This window comes from Castor canadensis, chromosome 1, assembly GCF_047511655.1.
Source record: "Castor canadensis chromosome 1, mCasCan1.hap1v2, whole genome shotgun sequence".
Classification (NCBI taxonomy): domain Eukaryota; kingdom Metazoa; phylum Chordata; class Mammalia; order Rodentia; family Castoridae; genus Castor; species Castor canadensis.
The window spans coordinates 122,334,225-122,345,434 of NC_133386.1; positions in this window are offsets into that span (position 1 = coordinate 122,334,225).

The following is an 11,210-nucleotide window of genomic DNA, read 5'->3' on the forward strand; positions in this document are numbered from 1 at the left end:
AAAACACAGACCTTATTCTCACTGAACTTGCATCCTAGTGGATGAGAAAAATGCTCAAGAACTGGATGATGTTAAAAGACATAAGAGGCTCCCCAAATCTAATGTAGAAGAGCTTAGGAAAGCTTGCCTAGAAGCAGATTGAAGCTCACGTCTGCAGAATTTATACTAACTGTCCAAGAGAAGAGGAAAGCAGCGTGTGCAGTAGCTTACTCCTGCTCAAGGGTAAGAAACTGTCATTTCAAGAGCAGTGCCATCCAGGCCTGTATAATGAGTGATCAGAGTACACTCAAATAAGAGATTCGCTATCAGATTCACACCCATATTTACCTCAGTCCCTGTCAGAAGTCTAATCCTTCAGAATCTGACTGGATCCCTACCTTCACCCTACTGGGTGCTTTCACTGGATCTTTTGGACACCCAAGTCTATAGCAAATCAGCTGTGGTGTTAGTGCAGTGAGTGGAAGGGGACATTGACTTCAGACTGCCTACTTTCATATCTTGCTTACCAGTTACTGGGTGACTGTAAATAAAGTATAGCTGGGTAGAGAGGGCACTGGAAAGATAAAACTTTCAGTGACAGAAATATGAGTGGCATGAATTTCATATTGATATAATCATACAGACAAAAGAACTCTCCAGATGACTTTAGAAAACACTATTAAAATATTTTATTAGCATGTATTAATTAAACAATATTAGCAGTCTCATGATTTCTATACATGTGTATAATGTATTTTAGTCATAAGTACCTTCTCTCTTACTCTTTCTTAACTCCCTCCATTAGTCTCTTTTTAAAACCTTTCTTGCAAATTTTTAAAACACTGGGTCTCATTATGACATTTTCCTACATGCTTGTAATGTACTGTGACCATATGCCCCTCCCTTGCCCTCTCTTTTTACCCGTCTCACCTCCCTCTGGCTTCCTTCCCTCCTCATCTGTGGACTAGCTCCTCTTTTATGATCATGTCCTTTTTTAAAAAAGAAAAGAAAAAAAGTGTCTTAATCAAGATCCTTAATGGAATATTTTCCAAGGATAAATTGAACTGCAATGAAATATTTCATCCATTATGTTATAATGTTGTAATGTTGCCATTATGTTAAAACCATATATATGTAGGCTAAACCAAAAAATAACTGTTAAATGCAGACATTAAAAGAGTTACATAAAATCATTTAATGTTAAATTCAAATAGAAAATATCACTCTAAACTCATGATAGTCTTTCTTTAAAAAGTATTTCCTAGCTCTGTCAATTGAAAGGTCTAAAAGCAATGACAACCCAATGTTACGAGCCATTTTTGTGGCTTCCAAAAACTATTTTCACTAAATTGAAGAAGGTCTCCTTGGAGGAGAGACTGGTTCCATATCTAGAGTAGGAAAAGAACAAGATGAGCATGAATCATCTAGTTGTATGAAAAAACTGTGGCATTCTGTCTATAAATGTAAAAATCAAGTTGGAGCTGCTCTCAATAGCCAAAGATGAGTAATTTGAGCATCAAAAATAATAACCATACAGAGTGAAACACCCAGAATATTTTTAAATCCATGAGTTCATTATGATACACATACAAAAAAAAAAAAAAAGCTAGGGGAGCCAAACAATAACAATAACAAAACAAATATAAAATTCATTGATCCCTAATTCCTTACTTTAAAAATGAAAGTAAAATGGCCTGTGTGAAGAGATAAAGTTGCTTTACTTAGACACTGATTATCAATAAATTAAGTCATGAGAAGAATGGTTGATGAAGAATTTTGCAGTGGTGCAATGTCACCATTTGAAAACATAGATCCATGTTACCCACCCACGCACAGGAAATCAATGTGAGTCAATGCCCTGTATAGCTATCCTTATCTCAACCAGCAAAAATCCTTGTTCCTTCCTATTATTGCTTATACTCTCTCTACAACAAAATTAGAAATTAGGGCAAAATAGTTTCTGCTGGGTATTGGGGGGGGAGAGGGAGGGGGCGGAGTGGGTGGTAAGGGAGGGGGTGGGGGCAGGGGGGAGAAATGAACCAAGCCTTGTATGCACATATGAATAATAAAAGAAAAATGAAAAAAAAAATCCATGTTACCATAACGAAAAACAGACCAGCTGGATATGATGTGCCTCTGGTGTGATGCAATACACACAGCAGCTCCTCTCCTCCTAGGAAGTATTTTTAAAATGTTGATCCTTCAGAAACCTAAGTAAGCCCTAGTAGCTGACTTTGTGTTTACAGAGAACTTGGGAGTGGCAGGAAAAATAAAATGATATACCAAAAAAAAAAACCAAACAATTGTAGAATAGGAATCATCTAACTGGACAGTTGACTTGGTTTCAAACAAATGGTGTTGGGGGAAAGGCAGGAAGAGGTGTTGTTCTATGCTAAAAGATACTTAACAGACAGAACGAATGTATAGAATTGTTTTGATCCAGATTCACTCAAGTCATCTGGGACACAATTAAATAAGGACTGAGTTAAATAATATCAAGAAATCCCAAGGGGCTGGAGGTGTAGCTCAGTGGTAGAGTTCCTGCCTAGTAAGCCCTGAGTTCATTCCTGGTATTACACACACACACACACACACACACACACACACACACACACACGCACCCCATAATAATCATGGTGGTGTGGTCATAGAAAAATGATTTTATACTTAAAGCATGCACCGAGATGTGCAGGAATGAGATGATATGGTATCTAGGATTTATTCTAAAATATTTCAGCAAAACAAGGCAGGGGAATGAAGCAAGTGTGGCAAAATCTTGATAATTATTAAATCTGGATGATGGGATTGTAAGGAGCCAAGATGCTAGTCTCTCCACCTTTTGTGTATGTTTTAAATTTTTTAATTTTTGAAAAATTAATAAAGGACTGGGGTTTCTGAAAGAGAGTGGAGGACAAATGATTTGGATTTAGTAAGAGTACCAGAGTCCAGTTCTGGCTCTGGGATATCCTGGGGGCGGGTAAAGATGAAGGAACTTCCACTTGAGAAGTGGGAATCCTTGCTAGCAGGACATGAAAAGCTCTGTTCCCACCCTTCCAAATATCTCATGCTCAAACTTCTCCTGCACCTGTTCCTTCTCTCACAAACCAGTAGTTTTCTACTTCAGTGGCAGCAATCGAGAGGCTTCATTAGTTAGGAGGCATACCATGAATCTGTCACTATTTTAGTTGGTTACAAATGCTGGAAATTTTATAATAAAGTCTAAAAGATTCCAGATTAGTCAAAAATAGTGGAACTCTCACCTACTTGTGTTCAGAAATCTTTTCTTGAGAAGGGGATAAAGGAAGGAAATGCGGTTAGCGCCTTATGAATTACACATGATCCATGTGAATATATAGCTCTCCTAAACGTAATCCAGCAGTGCCCTAGACACTGTTCAGCACTTCATTCTTCAGTTTTCATCCAGTCATAGATGCCCCCATGACCTTATTACCCGTTACAAATTATACTTCATGGGTAGACAGGCAAAATTCATTAAAATGAACACTTTGGCCTCTGTAGTATACTTATCCTAACCCTGTTTCGGCCCCATTCTCTGCCATCTCTGTTCAAAATCTCTGCTACAGAAAATGCAATAAATGTTTGTATTGGTGCTGGAGTAACATAAAGTCATGGTCTTTATGGGGGAATCTCACATATTGGTACTAACTTATCTATTTCTATCCTCCTTTTAATATGTTTTCCTGTATTACAGAAACATACAAGCTAAAAGAAACAATAAAGAACACAAAAGAAAACTATTTACCAGACTCCTCTGCAGCCGTATTTGAAAGGTTTGAATGGAGCATGGGCTCTTTTCCTCCTCCTTTGGCTATTGTTGCTGCAAAGCATATTTCTGGAAGAAATTGGAGTGTTCTGCAGTAGCATACCAATTTCCATTCACTAGCGTTATAGGATGTGGTAACAAGCCCCCAAGATCGCCTGTAAAGATTCTCATCTTCTCGTGTTCACGTCCTTGTGTAGTTCCCTGCACCCATGAATACAGTCTAAATCACATGACTAATAGAATCCTGCACAAGTGGCTCTGAGTCCAGATCATAAAACACATCATTGCTTCTTTCTTGGTCTCTTGGATCAATTGCTCTGGGCAAAATTAGCCAGGATGTAGCACAGGAAATCCCAGTCTTTTGGAGAGGCCTATGTTGGGGAGCAATAGGGCCTTACAGAGAATCTATCTGTCACCATGTGAGTGAGCCCACTTGGAGGTACATTACTTAGCTCCAGTGTTGTCTTCAGACCTCTATAGCCCCATTCCAAATCTGATTAAACTCCATGAGAATCCCAGAGCCAAAAATGCCTAATGAGCCCTAGCAACTTTCTGACCAACCCACAGTGAGATAACAAATGCTTATTGTTGTTTTAAGCCACAAAAATAAACAAATGTTTGTTTTATATGGTTCCTTGTAAACTTGGGGCAAAGAGATCCTTAAGATTGACAGTTTGGTCAGTAGCAGTTGTGTCCCCATCCCTGGATCACAACCAAACAAAGCAGTGTTCTTCAATCCCCAGCTCCAGCTTTTTGCTCACCACTTTCACAGTTGGAGCAGAGCTAGCAGCTCCTTATTGTGCCTGTTTGTTACACTGGGAGATGTGTGTGTGTGTGTGTGTGTGTGTGTGTGTGCCTCGTACATGCAAGCAAGCACCCTTGCAGGGAGCTACATCCCCAGGCTCCTGAGAGGCATTCTGATACCCACTCCTCCAGTTTTCCCAATGACTTTGTAAGCACTTAAGTTTTGGTACTGAATTCCTTTCTGCTTAAACACCTGGATTAACTTCTGTTTCCTGTACTCAAACTCTAAATGGTACAATCTACCCTCAACAAATTTTCCATAGGGCCACTGTAAGAGTACAGTAAACCCACCTTATTTGTAGATTTATTAACATGGGTTTGTCCAAGCATGGTCAAAAAATAATAATAAATTTTAAAAACAAAAGAAATTTACAAAATAAGAGAATGTAATTCCCATGTGTATGGTATGCAGCTCAGGTGATAAGGAGAAGTGCTGTCAGTCTTGCATTATCTGTCAGTTGTGTTTACTTTTTAAATTTTTTTGGTTAGGTTTTTGTGTTAATTGATATTGTTACATGCTAGATAAGTGCTTTGCCACTGAGCTATATCTCCAGTCTGGATTATGATTTTGGGCATGACTTTTTGTTTAAAACATTACTAAGAAAAATCCCCTTGGGCTGGGAATGTGGCTCAAGTCTCAGTTGTGTTTAAATTGTGTGTGATCTGCTGAGTATTTCCCCATCCCTAATTTTGTGAAAATATGCCTTCCAAAAAGCAAATAGTGGCCCAACAGCAAGGTAAAAGTTAATTGTGCAATTGAAGTGGTAAAGTGAAATATCTAAATTTGCTGAAAGGCAGCATGTCTTTAGTGGAAGTTGGGTGGTGGGCGTTATGTGAAAAAAGAATCAAGAATCTGCAGTCTATGCAACCTGAACATTTGTGGTTTTTCTTTGGAACCAGATGCCTGCAGATACCAAGGGTCTACTGTACCAAAAATATACTACTGTACCAAAAACTATACAGCTTAAAGCAACAGAAATTTATAGCCTCACAGTTCTGGAGGCTAGAAGCCAGAAGTCAAGGTGTTGTGCTCTCCGATGGCTTTAGAACAGAATCATTCCTAGTCTCTCAGTTTCTGGTGTTTGCTAGCAGTTCTCTGTACTCCTTGGCCATGGATCCATCACTGCAGTCACATGGCTGTCCTCTCCCCATGTATCTTCACATTGTCTTCCTACTATTTTTGAGTCCATGCCCAAATTTTTTTCTCCTCCTCCTCCTCCTCCTCCTCCTCTTTCCCCTCCTCTCCTTCTTCCTCCTTTTGGTTATTTTGGAGCTGGGATGTTGTGAACTATTTACCCACACTGCTCTTGTACAGCAATCCTCCCAATCTCAGTCTTCCAAGTAGCTAGGATTTATAAATATGAACCACCAGAACCTGGCTCCAAATTTCTTCATATTTTAAGGTCATTGGTCAGAGTGAGTTAGGCCAAGTCCTAATTTCAACTTTATTACGTCTGTAAAAACCCTATTTCCAAATAAGATCTCACATTGAGGTACAGAAATTAGAATGTCAACTTATCATTTTGGTAGGACACAATCCAATCCATAACAACTCCTATCCTTTTTATTCACATATGACATTTTCTCCTAATCCATCAAGACATTGGTACCATCAGGAATTGTCTTCTGGTGTTCCAACTGAAAAATTTACAAATGAACATCTCAGGGAATGAATTGACATTCTTCTCCTTGTGTTTGGAAAACCTATCATTAAAGAATTTAGGACCTTATGAGGAGAAAAATGGTTAAGTCTGTGAAGGAAAAAGAATGCTAACAAAGAAAACATTGATGATCCTATACATGTCTTTTATTAATTTTTATTTTGTATTACATGCTTGCTAGAAACTTATGTGGTTTTCCTTCTTCCAGATTAGAACAAAATTCTGTGTATTTGTAAGCATATACTTCACTCAGTTGCAGGTGACATGTATACCAAGACATTGTATATGATTTCTCTTTTTGCTTATTCTGCCCCAACCATTTGGCTTCATTTCTGAACACACTATTCACGTTTCAGCTTAAATATTATCTTCTTAGGAAATACTCCATTGACTATCCAATCTAAAACAATCATGGGTTCATTTTCGATCATGTGACTCTTAAAATCCTCTGTGTGGCATTTTAGCTAATATAGATTAGATATAGATACATATATCTATATGTATCTAGCCATCTATCTACATGCACACACAAATATTGGTGGCTGATTCCCTTCCCTGCTGCTAGCCTGGGACGAGATTACAGACATGAGCCACCACACCTGGCTTATTTGAATTTTTTTTTGGCAGTACTGGGGCTTGAACTCAGGGTCTCATGCTTACTAGGCAGGTGCTCTATCACTTGAGCCACTCTGCCAGCCCAACACCTGGCTTATTTGTTAAGATGAGGTCTCTTACACTTTTTGCCCAGGCTATCTTCAAACTATGATCTTTTGGATATCTATCTTCCAAGTAGCTGGGATTATAAGCATGAACCACCATAGGCACAATATTTTCTTATTTGTTAATTCTCCTCTCCTAGCATAATATTGGCTCCTTGAGAAACTTATCAACTTCATTTATCATCATATCTATAACCACAATGCCTATAACAAGATCTAGTCCAAGATAGACTTGTGTGTGTGTGTGTGTGTGTGTGTGTGTGTGAGACTAAATAAATGACTTTTTCTAGGTTAAGTCTTGGCAGCATACTGTAGATACTTGAGATGGATAAAGTTTGGGCATAATCTTTATTTGGCTGGGGAAACTATCCCTCTCCAATGTACAGAGTTATAAGGTTTTCATTTCTCTCACAATAATCTAAAGCTAGTCACAGAGTTCTCACCTTGCTCTATTAACTTCTTCCTTCCAAAGACTAAAAGTACAGTTGAATCCTTATTTATGGCACAAGTCATTTAATAAAATAACCATCCATGTTGCTAAAGCCTCTATGAAAATACAAATAGGAGCCCATCTCAAATCAACAGCTAGACCCTAGAGGCATTCCTACTAAAATCAGGAATAAGAGGAGGAAGTTGATTATCAAAATTCATATTAAGCATTAATCTAGAAGCTCTATTTCATTATTGGTCAAGATAATAAAATTGGGCTGGTGGAGTGGCTCAAGTGGGACCTGTCTAACAAGCGAGAGGCCCTGAATTCAAATCCCAATACCACCAAAAAATAAAATAAATATTAAAAGAAGGAAAATTCATTATATAATATAGCCATATTATTGTTTATCAGAAACACCTGAATAAATAAACTGAAAATAAAAACTATTAGGAAAGTTTAGTGAGGTAGTCAGTTAAAAATTTGATAAGAAAGAGCATTAGCTGTCTTATTTCCTATATAGCAAGAATTGCCATTTAGAAACTGGAAAGGAAAAAACAGTCTATTTCAATAGCAAAGTTTACATAAAGTAACTGGAAAAATGAATACATTTTGTGCAACTTCCATGAAAATTTTAGGGTTTTTTGAACCTGGAAAATTTTCAAGTTTTGAGACCCTGTCTCAAAAGAAATTATGTCCCGAAATTCCTTTTCTAGGATTTTATCCTAAAAGATTATGGGAAAAGTGAACTAAGATGTTGGCATGAAAGTATAGTGAGGTTTATAAAAAGAACTCAGTACAACCTTACTGCTTTGAATAGGAGACTGATGGAATAAAAATTAAAAAGTGTATTTCAAGGAATTTGAAGACAATCTTAAAAATATACAATTGGATCTATATTTATTTGTGTGATAGATGTCCACAATATGTTCATACCAAAAGAGTAGAGCTCAAAGAAACAAAACAGAATAACATGTGTTTTGTACATAGAAAAACTTAAATGGTATACATTAAAATTTTAATGGCTATTTTAGGGGTAGATTGTTGGTAATATCTTTCTAATTATTGTCATTTCTGCATTACCTAAATCTTCTAAATGATCATTATAACCAGAAAAATAAAATAGCTGTGAAGGGGAGAGTGAAAAGAATGAGGAGAAGAAAAGGGAGGAAGGGAAAGGAGAAGGAATAACCATTTTCTGGGAGGTTTACTCTTGTTTCAGATATGTTTTCCTCTTCTGAGGCTGCATTTAGAAAAGTTCCTTTTCAATGTTCTGCTTTTTCTTAATCAATCTGGAAGGACTTTTAAGCCATGTTTATTTAAACCAAAAAATTATAATATAGGAAAATATAATAAATCAATCCATGATGTTGAGTTTTGCCTAAGGAGAAAATACAGTTGGATGGGATAACCAGCCACACAAAACACCTGTACTCAAAACAGATCTAAGTATCACCTTAAACTGCAGGCTGTTCCACTTTAGCAAAACATTTCCTAATGGGGAGGTTAAGAGGAACATGGAGGCCTTTTATTTATTCTTCTTTAGATATGAAATGTCATATTTATTTTTGCCCCTTGCAGAGTAGTTTTCATTCAGTTGAGCTTTAGCATTATGCCTCAGTCAAATCTGTACAGCTTCTGCATTCATTCAACAAGTATTTATTAAAGCGTACACTTGGCTAGGCACCTTTTTGAATATTTGAAATCTATCAGTGTCCAGCTTTTCCGGCACTTACTTTTTGGAATCTATCAGTGTCCAGCTTTTCTGGCACTTACTTTTAACTTTTCAACACACAGCCATATAAAGCAGGTACTGCCGAGGCTGTCTGCTACACTATTTGGCATCCCAGAAAGAGGTTTCCTTAAGACATAAGGTCTAAAAAAGCAATTAAAGAATTCATATGTACTTTACATGTGAACAAATAAAGGAAAGTTTCTCTCTCTCTCTCTCTCTCTCTCTCTCTCCCTCTCTCGACTGCCAGGAAGCTTAATATATTTTGAGCCCAATTGTTACCAATCTGCTGGCTGGGTTCCTGTCATAGGAATTTTAAGCCCCAGGCCCAAACTTCAGTGTTCCATAGGTTAGATTCAGCCACTCACCCCAATATTCCAAATAAAGAGAGAAGTAATGGTGGAGAGAAAGGAGATTTAACTGATGTGGCACAGACACAACACGGGAAGAGAAAAGGTATGCATTTTAACCCATCTTCCCCCTCCAGACATTTGCTACGGGTTTAGAGGAGGAAGAATTAAGGGCAGGAGAAGGGCATGCATGAACATAAACAGCCCTAGTCACAAGTGTGTTCTCGTGGTCATAGGTGGTAGCTCAATGTCTCAGGATTGGCCAGGGAGATCCTGGAAAGTGGTCTGTCCTGCAGAGGCCCTGATGCTCCTTTCTTTAAGGGTTACTGTTACAAAGATGTCTTGTCTAGTCTTATCCTTCCTGGATTCCAAGGTGATTACAAGAGAGACTCAGAGTGGAGGTGACAGATACACAACCGAGGCTGGGGTGCCTAGCTTTTATACTGCTCTCAGTTAATTAATGGGCACAAGCAAGAAGACAGTGCTTTTTCAGTGAAGCAACAGCAGATTTTAAGTACTTGTTATGGTCCTGCTCTACATGAATAGGAATTGTGGGTAGGTAAGTAGAAGCACTTTCACTGCTAGTAATCTGGGCCCTTAGCAGTCTTTGGAATTGTCTGAGACTGTTGGCAGCAGACAGTCATGAGCAACAGACACACTAGTGTTACAGCTCTTGTATGAGCCTTGGGTGCTCAGACCCTTAGCCTTATAGCAACAAGTGCTAAGCTCTCTCAAACTCTTCCAGTGACCAGGGCTCACAGTTTCTTTTTCCTCTGGTTCTTTACAACTTTCTGACTTTCTTCAGCCTTACTCTCTGTCCTCTCTCACTTTTCTCTACTTCTGCTGTTCCTCATTGTCTCTGCCACTTTTGTTTCCTATCACCTTTTATGGGAAGTCTTAGGGTTTAAAATGTTCCCCATCACTTTTACCCTGGAAGCTCCTTTATCCCATTTCATTGCTGTCACTGACATCACAGGGTGATGGCTACCTTTGTTGCCAGTGTTGTCTCTGCTGATGTTGTTACTGTTGCTATTATGGCTGCTGCCGCCTTTGCCAGTGTTGCCACCTGTGCTACCTCTGCCACCTCTTCTCCTTTCTTTGTGTTACTGGCTCAGTCTGTTTAACTAATGGTGAAGATCAAAAGTAGGCAAGAAAAGACTACTCTAGAGAAGACTTTTCTTGGCCTAATGTTGCAAGATCTGGGAGAGCACCACAGGAGGGTATCTCCCTCACTCACAAAGTGACCTGAACAGCTGGCTTATACAGTCAGAAAGGAGGTGTGATAAGACTGTCTGCACCAATGACGGCAGTCCCTTCAGGTAAATGAAGGACTGTATTTATATCAGTCGCAGGTCTTCAGTTGGACCACCAGGGGAAGTGCTCCCCCTCTGGCCTGGGTGGAAATGGCTGCAGGGCCATGCAGAATTCCTGGAGGATTGTGATGCAAGCTGTTTGCTGGGACAGGAGTTGTGCTTTATTAGCAAGCTGGGGCTATTGTATTGCTTCCTCCAGGTGTCCACAGAGTGTTCAGAGCAGCCAGTGCTGGCATGAGGGCAGTCCAGCAGGCTGCTTGGTTGATAGTCTTTCAGTCCAGGCAACCAGAGCACCAGGGAAAGGTCTAACGACTGTCAAATAGGGAGTCAAATCTCCTTGGCCTCCAACATCTTAGATTATTTAAATGAAAAACATTACAAAATGTGCTTATGGTGTTAGGGTACAAATGTTAGGGTACCTTTGAGGCTTGCAGCCCA